Source organism: Manis pentadactyla, chromosome 13, assembly GCF_030020395.1.
Source record: "Manis pentadactyla isolate mManPen7 chromosome 13, mManPen7.hap1, whole genome shotgun sequence".
NCBI lineage: Eukaryota > Metazoa > Chordata > Mammalia > Pholidota > Manidae > Manis > Manis pentadactyla.
The window spans coordinates 91,908,650-91,934,124 of record NC_080031.1 but is presented as its reverse complement, the minus strand read 5'-3'; the positions used below and the strand labels follow the sequence as shown (position 1 = coordinate 91,934,124).

The 25,475-nt window shown below is 43.3% G+C and overlaps 1 protein-coding gene across 3 annotated transcripts in view; it reads left to right on the top strand.

Annotated features, from left to right (window-relative positions):
- KCNN2 (potassium calcium-activated channel subfamily N member 2) overlaps positions 1-25,475 on the top strand; it is a 342,851-nt gene that overhangs the window by 16,013 nt on the left and 301,363 nt on the right. Inside the window, exon 2 of one of the 3 annotated variants that reach the window (XM_057490765.1) lies at positions 13,446-13,570. The exons of the other annotated variants lie outside the window; for them this stretch is intronic. The gene's annotated coding sequence lies outside the window, so the exon portion shown is untranslated. The remainder of the gene's footprint in view (positions 1-13,445; positions 13,571-25,475) is intronic. 3 annotated transcript variants of the gene reach the window in all.

Sequence of the window (25,475 nt, the reverse complement as noted above, 5' to 3'; positions counted from 1 at the left end):
TTAGGCATGCTTTTTCTCTTGTGGCTTCATGATATGCACAAATAGATTTAAGCTTTACCTCTAAAGCTTAGTTTTGTTTTAACAAAAATCTAGGATTAAGTTTAAATGGATAGGCCACGTTCAGATTTGGGAGGAATCTGAGGGTAGAAGAGGGGTGATTACCCAGGGGAAGTTCGAGGTGCTATACCAGAAAAATGGAAAAGGATGCCAGGCTGGTGAAAATAATGAATACTCACTACTGTGGGAAAGGGGCTCACTACCTCCTAGTGAAGAGACAACAGCTTTGAGAACTCACATGCCTAATTTTGTCAGTTATCTGAAAAAGGACCCAACTTTCAGCAGACTCACATTAACTGAACCCAGAAGTCTGATGTAAAAAACCTAGTGCCATTCTATCGGTTCTTGGTGAGGACATTCAAACAACCTTAAATGCCACTGTTGACAGAGCAGTCCATTTTCTCTCATTAGGCAATTCACAGGGAAAGCCAATATTGAATTTTCTAAATGGGTCAGAATAAGAGAAGACAGTGTAATGTTCCATAGGTGGATCTGTCCCAGGAACCAGAGGATTGAGATTCATAGGGACAGAGGAATCTCATTGCTTCTGGACGGTATATGGAGAATCTGTGTGAAATTTTGATGCTTTGGACTTCTTTTTTGGCCGGTATTTATCAGAGCATGGCCCCCACCAACTGCATTAGGATCACCAGGGAACTTGATAAATGCAGCTTTCTGATCTCACCCCGACCTGCTGCATTGGAATTGGTGAAACGAATCTATACTTTGAACAAAGTCTCCTGAATTTTGTCTCTAGAATAAGAGTTACTCCTCTGAATTGTTCAAACCCTTCTGTTCACACAGTTTTTATTCTAACAGGATATAAATGATTAAATTTCTACTTAATAAGTTATGAAACATTTTGGCTTCAGTATAGTTCAGTTCAAGGTATTTTTAGATTCATTTTAATTATAAAATTCTGATTAGAAAGCAATAGTATAAAAAGTTGGGGAAGAATGGAAAAATATAATAAGGGGTTTAGTGTAATCATCTGTAATTTCATTACTATTTGTTGTTTTTCTCTTCTGTGTGGGGGTCCATACTTCCCTCGTCCCACACGGGGCCTGCATATATTGTATATAGAATTTGATTCCTGCTTTATTACTCCAGTCATTTTGAGAGCGTCTTCCCATGTCATTAGTCTTCACTTGCCTGATATTAATGGATATTCTTAAAATTTCCATATATTATTTGCAGACATAATTTTGCTCCTACAAATCATTAATCATAGACATTGTGTGTGGTTTTCACAAGTGTGGAAGAAGGAGATGTTGTGTTTTACTTTAAAATTAAACAGATAGACTCCCATATTTATTTGACAAACAGACCAATTTTTTCCAGGAGGGAGATTTTTGGATATGTTTTTAATAAGGGACTATTATAATGAAGTCACAGAAGTCGTGGTTAATGGTTAAGTGCCACGAGATTGGTTAAGTACATGTAACCTCTGGTTATGGAAGTTGTTCTACAAGATTATGTGGAAAAATTAATATTTACATGAAATATTCTAATGGTTGTATTTTCTAAAACAAATGTACTTAGCCTCAAGGTCAATCATACTTGGAAGACAACTGTTAAAAAAATTTCTAAATATTACATGAAAGGTTTTGCCCCTTTTAGAAGGCAGACTTGGCCAGAAACTCAATTTCAAGTTTATAAGATGTAGAAGAAATAATGATTTCACCGAAAATTTACTGCCACATAAAAATGTTATGGCTACACGTGGCCTGTGGTCGTACCAGACCCTATCGATCCACTAGTCCAAGTCAGCTTAGCCCTGTCCACACCCTGGGCCTCAGAGTCCAGCCAGAGCTCCCAGAGTGACCTCTTACACTGAGTTCATGGGGGAAAGCCCAGGCAGCTGTCAGTTCTGCCGGCATGCATTTCAGGGTCCTCGTGCACAGCACCCCCTGACAAGGGAAATCTTCAGAGGCTCTGCTGCTGGAGGGGCCAGGTGACAACCCAGATTGTAGGGAGTTAATGCATGATGGAATGGACTTTGACTGAAGAGAAAGGGCAGCAAGAGCTTGCTGATAAATGGCTTGCCTTTCTTCTGCTACCTGCGGACTATTGAGAGGGCAGGAGTTGACACAGAAGACTGTAGCCAGCTTGGCCTGCAGTGAAGCTGCACACACTGCCTGGTGCATTCCTGCCTCACTCTGGCTTCCCTGAGATTACATCCCACTCCCAGGACTCCCACTCAAAGAATGAACATGCAGCCTGTTGCCTCTGGGTATGGGAGTGGATAAGCTAGTGATGTGCCTTCTCAAAAGCATTTGTGCTAACATCTCTCTAGTTTTAAAAATTAAGTACTGTTGAAGATTAAATGCTTTCAACTGTAGATTTCCAACACTTTTAAACTACTTAACGGGGGTTCATCACAATTTGTTTCTTGCTAATAGGATTCTGAGGCCAGCCTTATTTTCCTTTTCTCTAAATTCTTGTTGGTCTCTGCCTTGTCACCAGCAACAGAATTTTCCCGTTATAGGGTGAAAGTCTCAAAATCAGTGAACATTGTTCTGGACCGCAAGTTGCCTGCCTCTGATTCCCCGGTGTTGCCTCTAGCTGTCTTAAAGTGCCTTTTGGCCGTGGACTGCTCTCAGCATTGGGGCCACCCACCTTTCCCTTACCAGGCATGATGGACTCCACTCCCACCTCAATTGTTATTCCCTCACCAGTTAATCTTGGCTGAAGGTCAGGTCAGAGGTACAGCAAAGGGAATGCAAGTGGTTAGACATGTCCCCAGGTGCATGGGTGTGCCACAAGGATACCAGTAGAGAAAGTTTTTTATTGCAACTTTATGCTAAATACCTATCTCTAGATTTTTTGAAAGTTTGATTTATTGAAAGTATGTGTACATCCTGCTCTTCCTATTTGTTTTTTGAGTGAATTTTGGGGAGACATCTCAGACATTTTGTATTGTACCCAGATGCCTTTTATTCACTGTGTCACTGCTACATTTTGTAGAAAAGCAATCTGATTAGGATCCTCTTCCTTAATAGAGTGCTTATCTACCCCTTTTTCTCTATCACCCTCCTGCTTTGATAGCTGAGGCTGTCATTGTGTCACCCTGGACTCCAGCAGTTATCTCCTAACTCGTCTTCCTGCTGGTCTCACCAGCTGCCCATCTCTGGGACACAATGCCACCAAAACCATCTTTTGAAATGGAAATCTGGTCATGCACTGTCTTGTTTCAACCTAGCAGGTGTTCCATTGACTCCTGTCCCAAGATGGGATACAGGGCCATCCCAGGTTCCTTTCTGCTGCTCCCCAGCATTTTCTTTGGTTGTTGAACTGCCATGTTTTTCAAGTTTCAGCTGTAATTCATGTCTTAATATTTCCCAATGAGAGCTGTGCCTTCACCAAAGCTATTCTTTTTCTTATTTTCCTCCATTCCAGTAATGCCACTATTCTGTCAAGGTAATCTAAGCATCCTCTCCTTTGACAAGGTTTCCTAGGCTGCCTATTACAGAGGCCAGTTAGCTGTAAGGTGGGACCTCTCAAGAGTTAAGGTAGTGCATTTCCCACAGACCAGGGTCTGGTCCTTGTTTGCAGGTCCAGAAACCAGTATTTTGCCAGTGTCCTCAGCAATGATCAAGATCCTCAGAACTGGTGCAAACTAGTCAAACTCACAGAGAAAGCTTTCAACCCTGATGATAATTTTTCAGTTCAGTTTGTCAGTTATAACTACACAGGAGTCTGATATGCTACTTCTGTCAGCATATTTACACGTAGAATTGTGGAAGTAGTACTTTTTATTACAGAGGAGTATGAAGAATTAATGCCCTCTTCTAGATCCCAGTCATTCATACAGAAGGTAACTACATTTTCCAAGTTCAAAGAGCCAGTTGATGAGACATCCAGGATTAGAACCCAGGCAGTCTGGCTCCAAAATCCATGTCTTTACCATCTGTCCTAAATAGTTTCTTAAATAGAGTACTTTTTTTTAACATGAGCTTCATGCAAAGTAATGATTATTGTGACATCAAAGGGTTTGGTGCCCTACCCATATACATACGCATGTGTGTTGCACATATCATGTATGTAAAGATAATTTGTTGTAAACAGCAGACTCTAGTCTAGCTAATTTAAAGGAAGAACTGGATGTTAGAAAGCTCCTGAAATCCCTGGAATTCCCAGAGAATCAGCCTCAGGAACAATAACTCAGGAATGCTGGCACTAAGAAGCACACAGCCAGGAGAAATACCCTCTTATTTAGGGGTATTTAGCAGGAACACCATTGCTCCAGCACAGCTGCCCCAAAAGGACCTTCACTGCCCCGATCTGGTCAGAAAATTAGGACTCGCACTGTGGGCTGCCAGATCACATTGTTCATTCCACATTGAATTTTTGTGCAGGTGTGTTTGAGAAAACTTAGGTCCTGTGCCTGCACCATTCCTGGGGGGCATTCTAGGGAGAGGACGGCAACTCTCAGGTTCCTGAAATAGGGGCTAAGTCAACAAACAGTGTCTGCCACACACATTAAAAAAAATACACTGAAGTTCAGTGGTGTACTTCCTGAAATCTTAGGTACAGAGTATGTGTGTCCTGTTTGGCTTTGTCAGCCTCTCCTATGCTGACACCACTGCCCTTCTCACTGAGTTAGAGCATCTTCCCTGGGTGGCGCCCGAAGGACACTCTCAGGTTCCTCTTAGATTCACACTTGTGGGTTACTGTACGAGGTAGACTGTTTGGTGGTGAAGCATGTGGACTTCTGGAGCCAGACTGCTTGGGTGCCAATCTGGGATCTACCACTGGCTGGCTCTTTGAACTTCTACAGTGTAACTTCCCCGTGCCTCAGTTTACTCATCTGTATCACAGGGGTAATAGTGCTTACCTCATAGGATAGCAACAAAGATCAATAAGTTAATATTTTTAAAGTATTTAGAACAGTACATAAAGGTAAGTGCTGTATAAACGGTTGTTAAAAAAATTACATGCTGCTAATTGTGTCGGCTTTCAGATAATTACAGCAGTTTTTATCCTGTCGGCTATCCAGACAATGCATTCTGGTGATTGTTTATTCACAGTGATTTTTCTCTGGTCTCTCCAGAGCGAATAGGAGGCAGCTCTTATAGTTTATATGAATTGGCCCTCTGATAGATCATTTTGAAAAATAAGAAATCCAAGACTGTTGTAGTAACTTCCCTCTGCCAGTGTCTTCGTCCTGATCTCTTTTGTGCCCTGGGTGGCTCTTATCTCACTGGAATATTCCCAACAGTTGTGTCACAGAGATTCGGTCTGAGGAGTACAGCATTCTCTCTGCTGCCGACCCAAGGATAAGCATGTGGGGGGCCCTTAACTGGCTTGATTGTATTACCACTTACCTTCAAAATTTCTTTACCTTTGAGTAACTTCTTATATATCTATCATATTGATCTCTTCAGTCTCTCCCTGTAAATCTCCTTTTCAGCCTTCATCCCGATTGTTCAGTTAGTATAGCCTTCGTCGATGGTTCCTTGTTAGTATTATTGCTTTTATAACTTACTGTTCTAATAACCTTTTTAGAATCTAGTTCGGTGTGGATTCAAAAGAACTGTTACCATTTACAGTTCCACAAGCCTTTATAACACCCACCAAAGTTTCTGCCTGTCCTTCCCTTCTCCCTCCCCATTTCCACCCTCTCCTCACTACAAAATAAAAAAGTGTCAGCTGAATGTCACATTTAAGACACTTCACTACTTACATTTGTCTTTGGGATGCCTTGAAAGCTGGTCTCAGTTCTCATCATTCTGTTCCCACCGTCTGACACAGTGCCTGACCCACAGTAGATGTTTAGTAACTATTAATAATCACTAGTAACTTGAATGGTATGTACAGATAAAACTATTTCAGGGTAAAAGAAAAAAGTGTTGAGTTTCCACCTCAGTGATGGAAAATAAGCTGCCCTTAGCAAACAAAAAATCAGTAGACAAACTCCAGCCCCCTCACTTTTTATGCTGTAACATAGGGATTCATTTGAGTATGTTCCGATGGTAAGTGGGAATTGTTTTGCTCTCGTTTCTCAAGATGGGATTCTAAGGATAATATCTACAACTTTGGAAATTTTGCCTCAGATTTATTGGGGTTCTATTTGATTCATGGAGGAAAAACGATCTTTCCATTAAAAAAATTTTCCTCATTGATTTTGATTCTCAGGACATAAGGAAGGAATTTTTAGGGAGATATAATTGATATAACATTATATTAGTTTCAAGTGTATAACATGATTCGTTATTTGTAAATATTAAGAAATGATATGTTGATGGATAGTAATTGCACTATTGGGGTGAGGATTTAATAATATGGGTAACTGTTGAGCCACTCTTTTGCATACTTGAAAGCAATATAAGAATGTTTATCAACTATACTTCAATAAAAATAAAAGAAGAAATGGCCACCACAATAAATCTAGTTAACATCCATCACCCCACAGTTTCCATTTCTTTTTCTTATTAAGAGAACTTTTAAGATTTACTGTCTTGACAGCTTTCAAGTACACAGTACAGTATATTGAGTGTTGTCACCATCTGTACTTTACATCCTATGACTGACTTATTTTATAATTGGAAGTTTGTACGTTTACCCCCTTCACCCATTTGGCCCACCCTCAACTCCCACCTCTGGCAACTGTCACCGTTTTCTGTATCTGTAAGTCTGGGTTTTCTTTTCTTTTTTAGATCCTTACATGTAAATGAGATCATATGGTATTTGTCTTTCTCTGTCTGACTTATTTCACTTAGCATAATGCCTTCAAGATCTATCCATGTTGTTATGAATGGCAAGATTCCATTCTTTTTCATGGTTGAGTAATATTCCATTATATATGCATATGGATGTGCATATAAAAATGTATATAAAATTAAAAAATCCATTTTATCAATCAATGGGCACTTAAGTTGCTTCCATGTCTTGGGTATTGTAAATAATGCTTCTGTGAACATGAGGATGCAGACATAGTTTCAAATTAGTATTTTAGTTCCTTTCAAATACTCAGAAGTTGTATGGTATTTCTATTTTTAGTTTTTTGAGAAATTTATATACTGTTTTCCATAGTGGCTGCACCAATGTACATTCCCACCAACAGTGTAGGAGGGTTGCCTTTTCTCCACATCCTCACCAACACTTGTTATTTCTTGTCTTTTGATAATAGCCATTCTAACAGGTGTGAGGTGATATCTCATTGTGGCTTTAATTCGCATTTCTAATAATTAGTAATGTTGAGCATATTTTCATGTGTCTGCTGGTCATCTGTATGTTTTCTTTGGAAAAATGTAGAAATTTTAAGCTGACTAGCAATACTAGGTAGAATTGATTTTTTCTGGGCTTCTGAGTTGTTAAGGTCTCTTGTGAGAACAGACATGTTCCATCAAAACCTCTCTCACCATTTAAAATGAAATGTCTTCAGTGGAGTTAATCTCTCATGAATTTCAAAAGCTGGGGTGTATGTGAGGGGGATTGGAAGGAGCAGATCTTTCAGGTAAACTTTTAAAATGAAAACCTCCACAAGGAGATAAGTACCATTTGTTGCAATTAAAAACAGCAACAAAAAATCCCTACAATTTATGCAGTTAAAATAGAGGAAAATCTCCAAGGAGAGCATTTGAAAGGACAGATGGATTAGAGACCAAAAGGGGAGTTTATTTCAAATTTGTTGAGGACCAGGCTTTGTGGATTTTTAAAGAGAAGCATTAGGGGCATTTACACTGGCCCACGTTTTCAGCCCCTTGTCGCAGTGCTCCAGCCCTGTGTGGGGAAGCAAAGTTCCTTCGAAGTGTTATCCAAGTGAGAGGCTGGCACAGTGTATGAGGAAATGGATTCAGAATCTTTTTTCAACTGCCCAAAGAAATTAATGTCCTCAGAAGGAGCTTGAGGACACTGTGAGAATTAAAAATAACTTGGTGACAGTTTAACAATAGAAAGAAAAAGGTCACTTCTAAACCTTCTTCAGAGGAGACAGACTTTAAGGAAATTAAAAGCGATCCATCGGAGGCTGTTTAAAATGTGAAATTTACCATAATTTTGAAAAGGAATGAAATTTCTTGAACTGTATTCTTTGCAAAATTTCCTGGTTGACATCTCACTGAACGATGGGATACAAAAAAGCAGGCTTCTGTCTTTCCTCCATCTCTCCCTCCTTCCTCTAGTATATCTAAACCCTTAGTGCCTAGTACACAGTTAATTGGTAAAGAAACATAAATTAAATGAGTGACCCTTGACACTGGTATAATGCTCAGTTTAATTACCAAACACAGATTGGTGATTGGAAGAACCGATGTATATTTCATAGCCATGTACTTCAGAGATTTAAAAATTCTAACTGGCTGTGATTACTCATCCTTTTCTTAAAGAGAGTGATTTGCCTGAAGGCATGAATGCAGAGGGTTGAATTTTAGAAAGGCCAGAATAATGTGAGATACAGAAGCAAACCATCCCTGCGGAATTCCTTACATTTGCATTTCCATGTATAACTTTGGATGGAGTCCTAAAGGTTAAGCGAGGTGAATGATTTGCACAAAGTTTTCCAATTCCTCTTTGATCTGCAGGCTCAACACATTTCAGTTCTCATTGAAACTTTACCATAAAATATGCTGCCGAGTAAAATGCAAGAATAATTTCACCTATTTACTTGGCAATATGAACTGGGGAATAAAAATAAGGTCACACTGACAGGCGTATTTCTCTGGGTAATGGGTTGCGTGAATGGCCACACATTCTTTTCTCCTTCCACTTAGACACATAGAATGTGACATTATAAATCCTCTTGTCAAGAGGTAGAGTGTGTGTCCTTACCCCTTAAATATGGGTTGGCTTACTTTAGCCAGTGGGGGCATGGCAAACGTGCCTCGGCAGTCTTGACAAACAGTTGTACTCTGGCTTGTCTGCTGCTCTGGGGACCCACATCCTGGTTCCACGTGAAGCAGCCTAAACTAGCTTCCTGGATGATGAAAGGACACACAGCCCAGCTGACAGCAGAAGCCCAGCCACTTGGCTCACCATGGGTGCATGATTGAGCCCGTGTGGGACAAGCAGAAGAACCACCCTGCTGTGCCTAGCTCCAGCTGTGAGCTGGATGAATAGCTGTTTGGAGCCACTAGGTTTGAAATGGTTTGTGATGCGGCAAGAGGTAACGGTATACCCTGGTGTTGCCATGCAGGAATCCTACCTTTTCTTAAATATTTAAATTGTCCTCAATAATTCTGGGGCCCCCTTAGATATAGTGGGTGTTCTCAGGGGTAATACTCTGGCTGCCATGCCTCACCTACAGCCCTCTTCAGTGCAGGTCCCTGAGCTGCTGGTGTCTTTAGTGGTTGCTTGTGTCAAGGGGGCGCTCTGCTGCTGATTGTGTTGGAGATGACATCCATCCTGGCATCTGGCAGAGATGCCCACAGTGCAATGTACACTCCAGCTCGTGTTGGCACTGTTATGGAAAAACCTGGAAACCTGGACTGAATCGCTGATGGAAGAACCAAGCGGCACTCGGAAGTCTTGGAGTGTTGAGGTTTATTTTACACTGGCCGGCTCAGAGGGGAGTCATCTCCCAAGGCTGAGCCCCGAACAAAGGCAAGGGGGCAATTTATATCTTTCTGCAAATGTGCACAGCCAGTGGGCAGCAAGCAAAGGGAAAAGGGAGTTTAGGGGAGTGAGTGCCTGGAGGAGCAAGGATGAAGGGACTGGGAGATATATTTTCCTTTTGCTGACCTTGCCAAAGAAGAGAAGCGAGGGGGCCAAGGGTTTTTTTTTTTTGTTTGTTTGTTTTCTGCTGACCTTGTTGGCTGTGCTAAATACTTTCCTTATCACTCCCCCTCTGGTGCCCCTTTTAAGCGTTTTGTTTTAAGGGGGCATCATGCTGGTCTATGACAGACCGATAGCCTTGCAGAACAAGTGTATGAGTGGTGGCTCGATTTGTAACAGTGTTTTCTGTGAACTTTACGAGGACATTTAGTACACAGGGGCCAATAGTGATGAGGAGGAGGATGGAGATGAGGGGCCCAGCCAATGGAAGTAACCAGGAGGACCGCTGGCTGAGTCCCCGCATCCCCCCGTCTCTAATTCCTTTCTCCATTTTAATATTCTTTCTTTCAGTTCTTTGATTTTTGTGGTTACTATCCCTGATCAATTCACGTAATAACAGCACTCCTCCCCTAAGAATACACAGGTTCCTCCCTTTTCAGCCGTAAGCAGGTCTAGGGCTCCTCGGTTTTGGAGCGTGACTGCCTCAAGCGAACTAATCTGACCTTGCAGGGGAAGGAGGGAGTCTGCAACCTTTTCCATGTCCTCGTTTAGTTCTTGAGAAAGTCTGTGATAAAAATGGAGCGAAGAGCCTAAGCTAGCTGCCCTGGCTCCAATTCCTGCAAATGTTCCCGTGCCCAACGAAACCGAGCTTAGAGCAGCCCGCTCTTGTATCCGAGAGCTTGTTCAACCTCTTGGGCGGACCGGACAGACGTGTCGGGGCTGAGGAAGACCAGCATGCATAAACCTGTCCAGCTCATCTGGAGGCATCGGAAGGTGGTACCCGCACAGGAGAAAAATTCCCAGGGGTGCACAATAAGCTTTTGATTGATTGGTGGTGTGGTGTGGCTTTTGGAACACAACCGGGTAAGGACGGGGCCATAGCTAATGTTGCCTGCCTTTGAGTTGGTCAGGCACATTATGTTGTCTGCGGTGGGTTGGAGCTGGATGTTGTAGGCTACCAGACTAACTAGTTCAGTTTGGTTCTGGGCTGTGTTATTTTTGGTTGCCTGAGTGGAGCTCTGGTATGGGGGCCCTGGGGTTCCCGTATAGGTCCTGTGGGTTAAGGGCAAGCAAAGCCAGCAGGCTTGTATCTGGCTGCTGCTGTTTTGAATTAACTCGTAGGCTGCTGTGATGACCTGGTTGACCTGGTGGGTAGGCACTAGGGTTTGAGTTAGTTGTTGGAGTCCTGAGAGGTCAGTATTGCAGTAAGCTGGGTCTTTAGTCAGTGCCTTTAGGGCCTGCTTCACCTTTTCATCCCTGGCCCTTTGTGCTTGATACTGGACTACCCCCCCATCAGACATTCCAGTGTGGGTGAGGTAGGTCCAGGAGACAGTGGATCCCTTTATTCCCCTAGTTGCACAGTCTGAGTCCCATTTATTTATTGTTCCAGTCCAGTACCTTTTTGTTTTTAAGGTAAAGGGTGGCCCTGTTCTTATCATAACATTTAGCAGGCATGTAGATGTAGGCACTGAACCAGGTCTCCCATTTGTCTGGCTTTATGTGACCACACCGAGGTTCCCTGGGAGTGAGGGGGAGGAAGGAAAGGGAAAGAAGGTACAGAGATAACAATATAGTGGGGAGTTTGATACTACTATCAAAGTAGTGGGGAGATGCAGGCTGAGGCTTGAGTGTAGTTGGGAGAAACAGGTAGCACAGCAAAACAACCTACAATTAATTACCCAATAGACAATAGAAGGGGCAACTTTCTGAGGAACAGTCCAGTCTGAGGGGGCAACAGCAGAGAGTCCAGTGCTCAGGACGAGAGATACCACCCCGGCCAGGGCCAGGATCGTCGGCATGCAGGCGTTCATTAGTCAGAGGGTAATTGTTGATGTGGAGGCAGAGAGGATTCTGGGGGTCTGGCTGAGCCCTCCACTGACGTATTTCTTCATCCGGATTATGGGCCTTTTTTACTCTGGAATGCTGGACCCATGGAGTGATGCCTGCAACTTTGAGGGCAAAAGAAGTGGTTAGAACAACGATGTGGGGGCCAGTCCACTGAGGTTTGAGGGGGTCCCTTCTTAAATTTTTGATCCAGACTGAGTCCCCCACCTGGAAGGAATGTAATGGGGTCCCTATTGCTGCAGATTTTTTAGAGTGGCTCTTAAGGCTTGGAGCTGTTCTCTTACTCCCTTACCTCCTATCTGGTGTAGGTGCCCTGGGAGGCTTCCTAGACACAGGGGAGGGCGTCCATACACTAATTCAAAAGGGGAAAAGCCTTGAGTCCCAGGTGTGCAGCGAGCACACAGTAGAGCCAGGGGCAGTAGGTCCGGCCATGGAAGGCCAGTTTCTTGGCAAAACTTAGCTAGGGTCCCCTTGAGGGTTCAATTCATTTGCTCTACTATCCCTGAACTTTGTGGCCTATATGCAGTGTGGAGTTTCCAGGTAATGTTGAGAGATTTAGCTAAAATTTGTACTGCATCTGCTACAAATGCAGGCCCACTGTCACTGTGAATTGTAGACAGTAGGCCAAACTGGGGCACAGTTTCTCTCAGGAGGACTTTGGCTACTTCCCAGCTTCATTCTGTCCTGGTCGGGAAGGCTTTGACCCACCCAGAGTATGTACACACTATTACTAGGAGGTATCTGAGTCCTCTGCTTGGCTGGACATCTGTGAAGTCTATCTCAAGGTCTTCAAAGGGGGCAACTCCTGCTCTTTGGACACCTGGCGGGAGTTGCCGTGCAGATCGAGCGTTATTTCTGGCGCAAGTCATGCACTGCTCATTGGCGGGCTTGGCAAAAGTGTTGCTGGACTGCTTTTGTCCCAGTGGCTCTGAGAATAGTTGCAGTCTTGCAGTCTTTTCACTGAAGGGGCTACAGGGAGGGTGACCATACAGTATTCTGGTGCTGTGTCAACCATAAAAGTCATGTTTTGGCCCCCCACTTTCATTCTGACCGTGGGCTCCTGGGGGCCGAGTGCGAGACAGCCCGGTCCCTGTCACTCTGGGTCTGTTTCTGCCAGGCCAGTGAGCCTCTCCCCGTGAGGCTCCTTCTGGTAGCGGCTGGGCTTCGGGGCTTTGCCTCGGTTGGGGCATTTGTCCTCCCAATGCCCCTTCTCTTCACAGAAAGCACAATGGTCCCTGACTAGGGGGGTCCTAGGCTTCCCCCCTCTTGGTGGCTGGCTTCTCTCTGCCTTTTGGTCATCTCATTCTTTTAGGGCAGCTGCCAGGAGGCTGGCCTTTTTCTTTATTTTTTTTCAGCCTCTCTGTCAGCCTGAACTTCTCTGTTTAGATGTACTTTGTTGGCAATTTCAATCACTTGAGTGATATTCATCCCAGCAAAGCCTTCAAGTTTTTGGAGCTTTCCTCTGATGTCTGGGGCATCTATGAATAAGGTGTTGACCATTTGTTGTCTCCCTGGTGACTCAGGATTGGAAGGGGTGGCCATGCGATAAGCTTTGCACAGTCTTTCGTAATAGTCCCTGGGAGACTCTCCTGGTTGTTGAGTGACTGAAGATAGTTGGGCCATGTTCATAGGCTTTTTGGACCTGACTTTAATCACCTGGAGGAGGGCGTCCTGATATCGGCGGGTCTGGTGCTGCCCCTCAAGGGTGGTGAAGTCCCACTTGGGGCACCCCTTGGGGACCCTGATCAGGGACCCCCAGCTGGTGCATGTTCTTCTGGGTATTGGCGGGCCTCTTTTATAATCTGTCTCCTCTCTTCCATGTTGAACAGGGTGCAGAGAAGCTGTTGGCAGTCTTCCCAGGTTGGCCGATGGGTTTGGAAGAGGGATTCCATGAGATCAACCAGGGCTTGTGGCTTCCCCGAGTCTGACCGGTGTTGTGTTTCCAACTGAGGAGGTCAGTCGTGGAGAAGTGCTGGTAGTAAAGTATGGACGGGCCGGGCTGGGTGGTTCCCCCTTCATCATGCCTCTCAGGCTCCTGCGTCTCTCGCACTGGCATCTGAAGGGTGCCTGCTCCTGGCCGAGGGCACAGTCTGGCTGCTGGTCCAGGGGAAAGTGGGTCCACTGGTTCTGGAGGTGGCCGTGAGGCTGACGGTGGCAGGGTGTCTGGGACCTGGGTGCTGGGTGCTGACGGCCTTGGGGGCACGTAAGGTAGGGGCAATATTAGCTCTTCCTCTGGGTCACCAGCAAGAATTTGCAGAGGCTCAGGCTTCTATTGATTCTTGGAGGCTTCTTTGTTGAGGCGACTAAGACCCTACCCTGTCCCTGCCTGTTGCAAGTGAATTGCACCCAAGGGGGAAGGGTCTGGGCGATTCCTAACCAGGAGTCAATGTATGGGAACTGGTCAGGAAGACCTGGATCTCCAGTGATGACCCGCCAGACAGGATGGACTGTTGGACATTAGGGACCCTTCTGGAGGCCACCCAACACCGAAGGTGGGCCATTCAGTTTCACATAGGGTTTTCAACCTGCTTGGAGTTAATTTTACTCCATAGTCTCCTGAAAATCCCTTCCTGAAAATTTTGATCATGGTGTCACGAACTGTGGGTTTGCTGTGCCCTGACCCCATGACGTGTCTGTGTAATGGTGCCTCGACAACAGACAAGGGAGGGGGTGCCCCATTTAGAGAGGAGACCAGTCAGATGCCCGTCTGTTTGCTCTGCTCGCGGAGAATTAAGTCAGCCTTGACTAAGGTGCACCCATATAAGTTCTGGGCCAGGTCAGCCGAAGCTGGGTCACCGTTATGTCATGGTGGCCGCCCGCGAATATGGCGAAGGGCCCACTCGGATTCCATAGCACAGGCCGTGGAATCACAGATTCAGTGCAGACTGAATGGCTTCAGCTGCCCTGCACACTCACTCACACACTCAGACCAGAGTGTAAACATTCCCTCTAAGAAGTCTCCGGGAGGTGATCAGGCTCCCCTTCCACCCCAATGGGTGGGAACTGGCTGGGTCAGGGGCCCCGGGGCCTTACCGTAATCCAGCATCGGAACCAGGTCCTCCCCTGCCAAGCCTCCTGAGTCCGGCGGGAACAGCGGAGTGGGGCTGGCCTGGGACGACTGGGCGGGAGGCGGCCGAACGACCAGGCGGGGCGCACCTTCTCTGCTGTGGCCGCCCGTTCCGTCACCGCCCCGCCATTGCCCCAAACCGGGGGCAACAATGGGTCAGCGCGGTTGGGATTCCAGGTCAGGAAACCCAATGTTACGGGAAAACATGAAATCCTGGCCTGCTTTTTTTTTCTTCTGACCTTGTCGGCTGTGCTGAATGTTTTCCTTATCAGCACCTCTGCTGCATCCTAGTCAGGGTGGAGTAAGAGGGAGACCTAGGGCAAAACCGGAACAGACGTGATTTGAGAGCTGGAGGGGCCTTAGACGGTATCTATGTCAACTTCTCATTTTGTGAAAGGGTCCTTGCATGGACAGCTTTGTCCCCGGGCCAAGGGGCCATGGTATGTGAATGCCACATGTGAGACCAGATGTTTCTGTTCCAAATCTAGAGATTATTTCCATTTCATTTTAACCAGTTTTGCTTTTCTTATATTGTTTAAGATTTTCCCAAAGAGAAGTGTAGGTTTTTGGAGACTTTAGTACTAGTGATAAATAAAGTCTGGGGTATGATGATCTACCCCTAGGAAATATCTGATTGCAATGGTAGAAAGATACCCATTTTCCCTTTTAAATTTGTATCATTTTATTTAATGGCTGTTTTATTTGAGAGGTATTTTGGAGATGGAGCGACAGCTTGTGCAGGCCCTGCATGATGTTTGGAGATCCATGCATCTTCCCCAGCTAGCCAGGATGGAAGGTGGTTGGAGTCGTGCACTGTGCAGAAGCTTACACCGCATCTAGTGTGGGGTTTGCCTTGGCTCAGTCACTGATTCCATGATGAGCTCCTTTGGTCTGTGTGCAGGACCCCAGAACCACCCCACCACCCCAGGGTTGCAGAGACCTCACATGGAGCTGAGGCTCAGTGCGACTGAGAGGCCTGGAGTGCAGAAACCCTGGTTGCCACATTGGATCCATATTGTGGGGTTCTGTATCATCAGGGCAGCAGGGTGTATAGGATGCAAGGCACTGAAACTGCTGGGCTTCACATGCTAGGGTCTAAGGCAGAGGGCCCTTCCCTGGATCCCAAGGGCCTGCAGCTCTTCTTTCCTGCTGTGCACCTTCCTGCCAGGTGACAGGTGGCCCTCTGGAAGCATTCCCTTTCCTTTTTACCTTCAGCGTGATAGTTGTAGCCAGCATTCGTTTGCAGTGCTTGGGGACCGTGGAGATGATGGGGGCGCTGGAGACCCACGGAAGGAGCACAGAATACAGAGCTCTGTCCTGTGGAAGGCCCCTGCCTGGCCCGCGCTGGGGCAGCAGGCCAGTCCCTCGGAGGCCTCATCAAAGAAGCTGCCAGACACAAAGCTGGTGTGTGAGAACCGAAGAAACGTCTCTACTGCTACTAGTGAGCAGCCTCCCGGGGCACAGGATCCGAGAAGGGGCTCGGGGAAGGCCTGCTCCTTTCGCTGTTGGCTCTCTGTGTCATCGGAAACTGAGATGGGGAGAGACTTATTTACTTAGGCAGAGGTATTGTCTTAGGTATATTTTAAAAATATTCCCCAGCTTTTCTTTCTGGGCATATTCCTTTACTTATGTTACTGGTTTAATAATGCTGCTTCAAATAAAAATAAATATTACCTGAGGAAAAGGATCAGTACAGTTGCAGTGCAGATCCGAGGAGACCATCCGTTGTGCAAATAGAGCACCGGAGAATCAGGGCAGTGTAGTCATAGCATTCCAATTTCAAGCTTCTGGTGGGTATTAAAATATGATTAAAAGAGATTTTAAATAATAATGAAAAATACCTTACTGTTCTCACTTGAAATTGGAAACCCAAATTGGGAATCACATCAATGATTTAAGGTAAATTAGAATACGGAACACATGGGCCCTACAAGTGACCTTGGCGATGAATTGATTAATGGGGTGCTGACTCATCCTGTCCTTTTGGTGTGCAGACTGGTGGAGCTTCATTTCTGGGCTTGACTTCCTTTCCATACATGTTAGTTCAGTGTTTGCTGTTTACACACTGCCTCTTCTGGGTCATCGCTGAACTAGGTACCAGGCATCGAAGACAAGAAACAACCCAGCTCCTTCCTGTGTGCTCTGGGCCCTGATAAGGACACATAAAGAGCAGAGCTCCAGATGGTTGTGCAACAGTCTCTGACAACTGAGGAAGAAGGTGACATCAGTCCCAATGGGGGTGGGATTCTATAGAAGAGAAGGTAGTTGAGCCGTATAGGCTGAGAAAAGGTGGGATGGATACATGTTTTATAGAGGAGTGTTAGAAGCTTAGAGGAATCTTTAGGAAGTGGTTTGCTTTCTGCGTGGCTGAAGCATTGGTGAGTAGGGGAAGGGATCAGCGACAGGATGGGCCTGGAAATGTAGAGTTGGCCATACTGCCAGGGGTTTGGGATTCCAAGTCAGGAATCTGGACTTGATACGTCATTATTTCTTCCTGCAGGCACCTGCTGACATCTTGTGCAGAGAATGTATTCATCAGAATTATTAGCGAGAAAGAATGTGTCCTTCTGTATGTATCTATCAGCCTAATGACCTGACATCAGAAATTCATTTGGAAGTTTCCTTGGCATTGTGAAGAACTGGATTAGAACTTGGTTTTTATACCCCAAACTTATATCCTTGCAAGAACAACTAGTTCCTGAGTGACTCTCCCCTCCAGCCTCAGTTGTACCCAAACTGCTACTAACAGCCTGTGTGTAGACCTTTGCAGAAGTACCTACTCACCAAGTTTCTGGTGAGGTCAGGGACACTCTCCACTAACTTTATTCCCACTTCATAATTAAGAGAAAAAGTATTTCAAGGATTTTTGCATTTTAGACAGTCTAGCAGAATTCTAAGTGTATTCCAAACACTTCAAATCCAAAATCAGCCATTCAAAAACATAACAGAGAAGCAGTGAATATAATACAGCCCTGTCAGCCACGATAATATATAAATCAATTACTCCACTAGTGAGACAGAAAGTCAGAATCAAGTTAAGTTCTTTTTTAATTAAGCAGAATGGCAGAGTGGAAATATCATGGGCTTTGGGGTAGAACACACCTAGGCGCAAATGCTGGCTCTTCTCCTTTCTGGCTTCACAGTCTTCAAGTTATTCTCTCTCTCCAAGTCTCAGTTACCTCAGCAATAAATAGGGATAGTAGTAGTTAGCATATAGAGTCACTCAAGAACTAGTTCTTGTTCCTGTTTAATACAGTCTGTAATGCCTTAGAACACAGACCATACTGATGCCGGGGTTCTTGTTCACGGAGTTGAAGAATGACCTTTGCAAACACTCAGAGTAGGAGAGCAAGGAGATGCTTTTATTTAGAGATAAAGTGAGAAGACAGAGCTCCTGGCTCGCACCAGGAGGGGACAAGAGAGTCCGTAGTTGGGCGTTGTCTAGGGATTTTATAGGCAGCTGAGAGACAAAGAGCCAGGGATGCAGACCCGCTAAATGGTCCCCAAATGCTTATTCTTGAAGAGACACTAAGTTTCTTATCAGTCTTCCGGGTTATTTTGCAAAGTTAACTTAGCACAAGAAATTTACTGCTTTGATTCTTTCCCAGAGTAGCCGCTTCTTGGTCTGGGAGCATATCAATCAAGACTGCCTGTCCTGCTCCCAAGGGGGGCTGAGTTATTTTCTGTTAAGTTAAGAAACTTACTTTTTGACTTCTTGAGTTTTAAAATGCAATCTTATCTTTAAGACGGAGTCCTTCCTATTTTTTACTGTGTTGTTTATGATTGGGCTTGCTTGCCATTATTACTTGCCTAGGTTGCAAATTATTTGATTTAGGACTGGAGGAAGAAAAGCAGCATCTGGGTAAAGTTAAAGAAAATAAGCTGGGCCTTTTAGCAGGCTTAAGTAAATTTTATAATAGCCTGATTTAACTGACACAATGAAAACACGGGCTTTGCTGAGGTGTTTTCTTATCTGGGGGATGTTCAAACATTCCAGGCCAAGTTATTCCTGGCTTTTTAGTTTTAACTAATTTCACTGAAGAATGCCTATATTCCCAGTTTGACATTTTTACCTTAGAGAATTGATGTAACTCTGGCTTTGCTTAATTGTTTAACATGGAGTTTTGGAGGGGTCTTTTTCCGGAGGCCCTCACCCTACTCTGTCTAAACCCACAGTCCCTGTCTCAATATTCTCCATGAGGACAAATGTCGTGTGTGATTTTGCATACGTCACCGTCTGGCACAGAGCAGGCTCTCAGTATTTATCGGAGGGAGGGAAGGAGTCTTAAAGATCATTGACTGAAGCAGTGCCTGAATGTTTCTTGACACAGTGGTAAGGTCTAAGAGGAAAAGCAAGAAGCAATAGTTATTTAGTGACAGAGACAGAGACAGACAGACATGGGGTGTGGAGGGATGGCAGGAAATTGGTACATAATCTAGTTTGTCCCAATCCATTCTCTGTCCTCTATCGTGCACACCTTCATTTCCAGTAGGCTCACCCTTGATCTCCTGAGTTTCATAGGTTGGAAGTAACCCATTTTGTGAAGAAAAGACGCAGAAGGAAGGAATCCTAGTAGATTCACAATTCAGTTGCTATTTGGAAGTGGGAAGAGGTGGCGTATGTACCACTCGGGAGCATCTCCTGAAGGCCGTGTGCTGGTCTCTCCTCCAGGCTCTTCTCTATAGGGCCCGGATCCGAGCAAGAACACTCTGCCTGAATGGTCATGGGCGAGACAAGTGAAAGCCAGAGCTCCCAAGCACCACGAGCAAGGTCACGCATTTAATAACCAGCAGGCTCGCTCCGCATTTGTTTCCTTATTTTGCTATCAAGGGAATCCTAGTCACATAAAAAGAGTTCAGAATTTTTTCTTTTCATCTTTTCTTCTGAAAGGATTTGTATCTTAAAAATGTTTGGTAGAATAGACTAGTAAAGCCTTCTTGGCCTGGGGATATCTGTGTGAAAAGATTTTATTCCATTTTATTATTTTCTTTAATAGACATTTTTGGTTATTAGTTTCTTTTGTGTTTGGAGTCATTGCTCATTTCATTTATTTTGACAAATTTATTCATATAAAATTACTTGTAGTATAGTCCCTATAGTCTGTATGATTCTGTAGGATCCATAATGATGTCTCCTTTTATTTTTGACTAGTCTGTCTAGAAGTTTATCTTTAGAAAAAAAACAAAAAACAGGTTTTGATTTCACTGATTTTTTTCCCCATTATTTATTTCTTTGATATTTTTTGCTTTTATCTTACTGTATCTCCTTTCTTCTTTCTCCTTTGTTCAGTTAGGCCTTCTAACTTTTTGAGATAGAACCTTAGACAATTGATTGTAGACTTTTTTTTTCTAAAATAAAGGTTTGAAGCTGTTAATTTCCCAAGTACTTCTTTAGTTGAATCTCACAAGTTTTGAAATTTGCATTTTTATTTTCATTCAGTCCAGAACATTTTCTAATTTCTCTTCTTGTTAACCCATTTTTGGGAGTGGGTTTAAAAAAAATTAATGTACCATATTTAGAACAATTTCAGGTTTACAGAAAATAAAGCAGATAATGCAGACAGTTCCCACATACCTCTGTCTACCTTGCTCACAGCCCCCTATTATTAATGTCCTGTATTAGTGTGGTACATTTGTTATCATTGGTAAACCAATAATTTTGATATATATATGACATATTTGATTGATATATATATATAATTATTAACTGAAGTCCACAGTTTACATTAGGGCTCACTCCTTGGTATAGTTTTATGGGTTTTGACAGGTGCTTAATGTCCACCATTAAATTATCACAAAGAATAGTTACACTGCTCTAAAAACCTCTTGTGCTCCACCTATCCATTCCCCTCTTCCCACCCCAATCCTTGGCAACTACTTATCTTCTATGCTTTTATCAGAATGTTGGAATTACACAGTACATATCCTTTCAGACTACCTTTTTTTACTTAATAATGTTCATTTAAAGTTCCTTTTTGTCTTTTCATAGCTGTAGCACATTTCTTTTTATTGCTGAATAATATTACATTGTGTGTACCATCGTCTGTTTATCCATTCTCCTTCTGAAGGTCTTCTTGGTTGCTTCCTGTTTTTTGGCAATTATTACTAAAGCTGCTATAAACATTTCATGTACAGGTATTTGTGTGGATATATATGTATATTTCCAGATCAGTTGGGTAAATATCTAGGAGTGTGACTGCTAGATTATATAGTAAGAAATGCTTAGTTTTGAAAAAACTGCCTAATTGTATTGCAGAGTGACTGTATTATTTTGCATTTTCACCAGAAATAAGCATTTTTCTCATTATACATCCTCATCTGTATTTGGTGGCAGTTATTTACTTTAGCCATTGTGATTGGTATGTAGTGGAATATCACTGCTTTAATTTGCAATTTTCTGATTACATGTGATGTGGAGCTTCTTTGCCATCTGTATATCTTCTTTGGAGAAGTTTTTATTCAGATTGTGTCCACTTTTTAAATTGTTGTTTTCTCATCACTGAGTTTGAAGAATCTTTGTATATTTTAGATACAGGTCCTTCATCAGATTGCATTTTGCAAATAATTTTCTCCCAGTCTGGCTTGTCTTTTCATTCTCTAAACAGCGTCATTCACGGAGCAGAACATTTTGTGTCTGTTCTCCAACCTCATTCTTTCTTTTCGTGTTGTGGTGTCTGTTTGGGGGCTTCTGCCTTTCCAAGTAAACTTTAGAATCAGTTTTTTGATTTCCACAAAATAGATTGCTGGGATTTTGATTAGGATTGTGCTGAGTCTGTAAGTCAAATTGGGAAGAACTGACATCTTAACAATATTGAATCTTCTATCCTATGTACGTGAAACATCTCTCCATTTATTTAGATTTTCTTAAAATGTTCTTCTCAGAATTCTGTAGTTTTCTCAATAGAGATCATGTGCATATATTATTAGACTTATACTTTCATTTTTAGGTGCTATTGTAAATGATATTGTGTGTTAATTTCAAATCCCAGTTGTTCATTGATGGCACATAGGAAAGCAATTGACTTTTGTATTTTAATCTGTATCCTGCAATTTTCCTTTAATCCCAGATTTAAAAAATTGATTTCCAGTTAACTTCCATCGTGTAAGAGAACATACTGTAAAATTTCAATCCTTTCAAATTTACTGAGACATGTTTTATAACCCAAAATATGATCAAACTTGGTAAATGTTCAAGTGCACTGACAATAATTTCATTTTGTTGTTCTTGAGTAGATTGTTCTGTAAATGTCAAGTAAATCAGTTGGTTGATAGTGTTTTTGAAAGTCATCTTTATCATATTGAATTTTGTCTTTTATTCTATCATTTGCTGGAAAGGGATTATTGAAATCTCTAACAATAATTATCAATAATTAGCTTGTTCTTCCTGGGACATAATGTGGGTTAAACTGTTGTCTTAGATAACAGAGTAGTAGACTTAAGTTGGAGAAAACTTCCAGAATTTCTGTCTTCCTCTTACATGCTTCAAGTACAGGTCCGGGATCTGAATATGTTACTTTGTTAAACTGTTGAACACCTTTATTGTTTCAACTGTTCTGCCGTATTTTCTCAGTGAGGGTGCAGGGTGGATATTATTCTCACGGCTGTGTCTCAGGACAAACTGAAAGGCCGGCACCAGTAGATGCCCCTCAATTAAAGGGGAAAAGCTCAGCTGCAGAACGTAAACTATCCTGTGCTGCCCCTCCAGGTATCTTTTCATGTATTCAGAGCAAAGGCGATTTCATAGATTTTTAATGAACTAAAATTTAATAGGTGGTATGTTTTATAATGCCATATGAATTGGATGTGTAACAATTCAGGAGAATCTTTGGTTTTACAGTGGTCAAGAAGCCTTCAGGGCAAGAAAGAAAATCAGGATATTTTAATTCTCTAAGGGTTTCTTCTGTGGCACACCCAGATACTACAACAATAAGCTCAAATTCCCAGGAAAAAAATGCCTCAGAACATTTATCATCTAAGGAGCACAACTGGTTTTGTTGCTTAGCAGAGACCAGACATGGGTAATTATCTCAAATGAGAAGGCTGGATAAAATCTTCAAAGGTTCGTATGTCTCACAGGAGAGACTGCATCCATGACCATTACTGTCTGTGTGGACCTCCTGTTACTTTTCCAGTGAGAAAAGTCTATAATTGATCATACTCTCTTTCAACCTTTTCTCAGAAGGAATTCTTCCCTTAGGTAAACCTGAGCAAGAATTGCGATACTTCAGACCTCGAATTTCAAGATTCCTTGAAAACCAGAATCCTCTTGGCATAGTCAGGCACTGTGACAAAATCTAAAGCTACCTCATGTTACTCTTTGTATTACACTCAGTGTATCTTTATGGTTTTTTGTAGATATACTGCATATAAACTGAACGCTTGAGTGGAGTTTTATGGTTTGCAAAGTATTTTTTACATTATTTCAATCCTTACACTCCCATCCTGAGAAAGACAGTGTAGAAGTCTGTGATCCTACAGTTTCTCTGCTCGGCACTTTTTGCTGTTTTCCTGTGATAACATTCCAGCTTCCTCAGGGAAATTCCTGCCCTACTCACTTGGTCCCAGTTAATCACAGTCCCCTGCACTCCCCTGGCTACAGAGTCTGGCCAGTTAAAATAAGCACCATCATCTTATGGTGATGAAATTGTATGAGATTCTCCTGGGCCCTAGGAGAGCACTTCCTGGCACTTTCTGCTATAATTGATGCAGAGAAAACGTTCTTTTGCCTTTGGGGTTGTGCTGCTAGATCAATATAAATTCGGGGCTGCTTTGAAAACCCAGGTGGCCTAGAATAGGAGAGGATGAGGTTAATGAGTAGAGATGAGCATCGATGAAATAAAAAGGTTAAAAACTACTCAACAGGTTGCATCCCTGGGTCCAGCCCTATTGGAAGTGTGTTTCATGAGCTAATAAATTCCTTCTTCCTTAAGGTAGTTTAGGATGGGTGTCTTAGTTCATTCAGGCTGCTATAGCAAAGTGTCATAGATTGGGTGGTTTATGAGCAACAGAAACCTATTTCTCACGGTTCTGGAGGCAGGAAACTGAGAACAGGGTGCAGCCTGGTTGGGTTCTGGTGGCAGCCCTCGTCCAGGCTGCCAGCCGCTGGCTGCCCGTACCGACGTGGCAGAGAGCAGCAGAAGGAAGCTCTGTGACCCATATGAGGGCACTAATCCATACATGAGGGCTCCACCCTCATCACCTCATCTACGCCTAGACCTCCCCCTAAATGCCCCCCTCCTAGTACTGTGACATTGGGGATTTGAATTTGGAGAGGACACACCTGTCAGTCCATAGCAGTGGAGTCTTCTCCCTTGCAACCTAAAGTTTTGCTTAATTTCGCAGATGAAAACTGAGGTCCCGTGAGTGTAAGTACCCGATCTCTATCTGTATGTAGCAAGGGAGACTTGAGTAAAAGTAGTTCTCATTTCAACTTGCCATTCTGTCTGCTTTACCATGTTGCTCAAGAATAGACATCTGTGCTGGTGTTTTGTTTTTCTGGAGAGGGGGGATGTTTTTTGTTGTTCTGTCTCTTTTGGTGTGGCTGACCATTTTTTTTCCCCTAAAGAGGATTTGATAATGTGACTGCACAAGCCCTTCTGCTCACATCCTAGCAGACAGATGTCTTTGTGGCTACTTGGTTCTGTTTTGATGCTCTTTGCCTGTCCTACCTCCTCAAGACCAGAGTCCCAGGCCCCAGGCCATCTTCTCAGAATAAACCTATTGAGCCATATCTACCAGGCCTGAGTCATTTGAAATCTGATACTGAAGAGGTTTGGAATGCATCCAAGTTTTTTAAATCTTAGAGTGGGTCTCCACGTAGTGTGGAGTCTTTTAAGAGACACCCTGTAGTGGACAGGTGGAGGGTGAACAAAGGATGGCAGAGAAGTAGAAAAAAATACTTCCCAGTGTTGTGAACAGTAAGAAAAGAAAAGGAACAAGTAATGTGATTCTCCAAAGGTTAAATACAGTAATGTCTCCTGATTCAGTTTTGCTGGAGAAAGAGCTGCTCCATAAATGAATTTTAAAGAGACACTTTAAGAACCCAAAACTTTAAAAACCTATTTTGACCGCCACAAGATTGAAATCTTTGTAGGCTCCATTGCACACTCTCCTGCTCTGCTTGCTGAAGCAGAGCTCTCCTCATGGAAACAATTTCCTTAGTGACGCCGGGGCTTATTATTGTTGATTCTGGATGACCACACGATGGGAGTCCTCTGTGCTTTTTTATAATTCCATCCTGCTTTTTAGTATATTAATTCTCCTATATATTTTTAAATGATAATTTTCTCTACCAACTGCTCCTTCGTATGGCTGTTTATATGTCCTTTGCTGTTGCTTGAAATCTCCTGTCTTATTTTATACATCGTCCGAGTGAGGCCTGGCCTCCAGCGCTCTCTCGGGGAGTCGAGGGTGAAGAGTTTGGGGTGGGTTTTTCTCTCTAATCACATAGATAGTGTTCCCATTTACTTCTGCCGTCTGAAGGCAGGTTTGGACCCAAAGCATCACTGGATCTCAGGGTCAGAGAGGAAGCAGAGCTTGGCCAAAGACCTACTCAATAACTGGCATTTTGGTGACCACTTGGAGGTGTCAAGCACTGTGATTTAACTCATTTAAACCTCATAACAAAGTTTAGAGCAAGCTTTGCCATGCATTGTGCTAAATGCTTTACATATTATCTTTCTTAGTGTCCCAAACATCCCTATGTGCCTCACAGGAGGAAGGTAACTTGGAGGTAAAACAGAGCACAGATTTTGACCTTGGTTCACTGGATCCTGGGGTGGATTTGGCAACA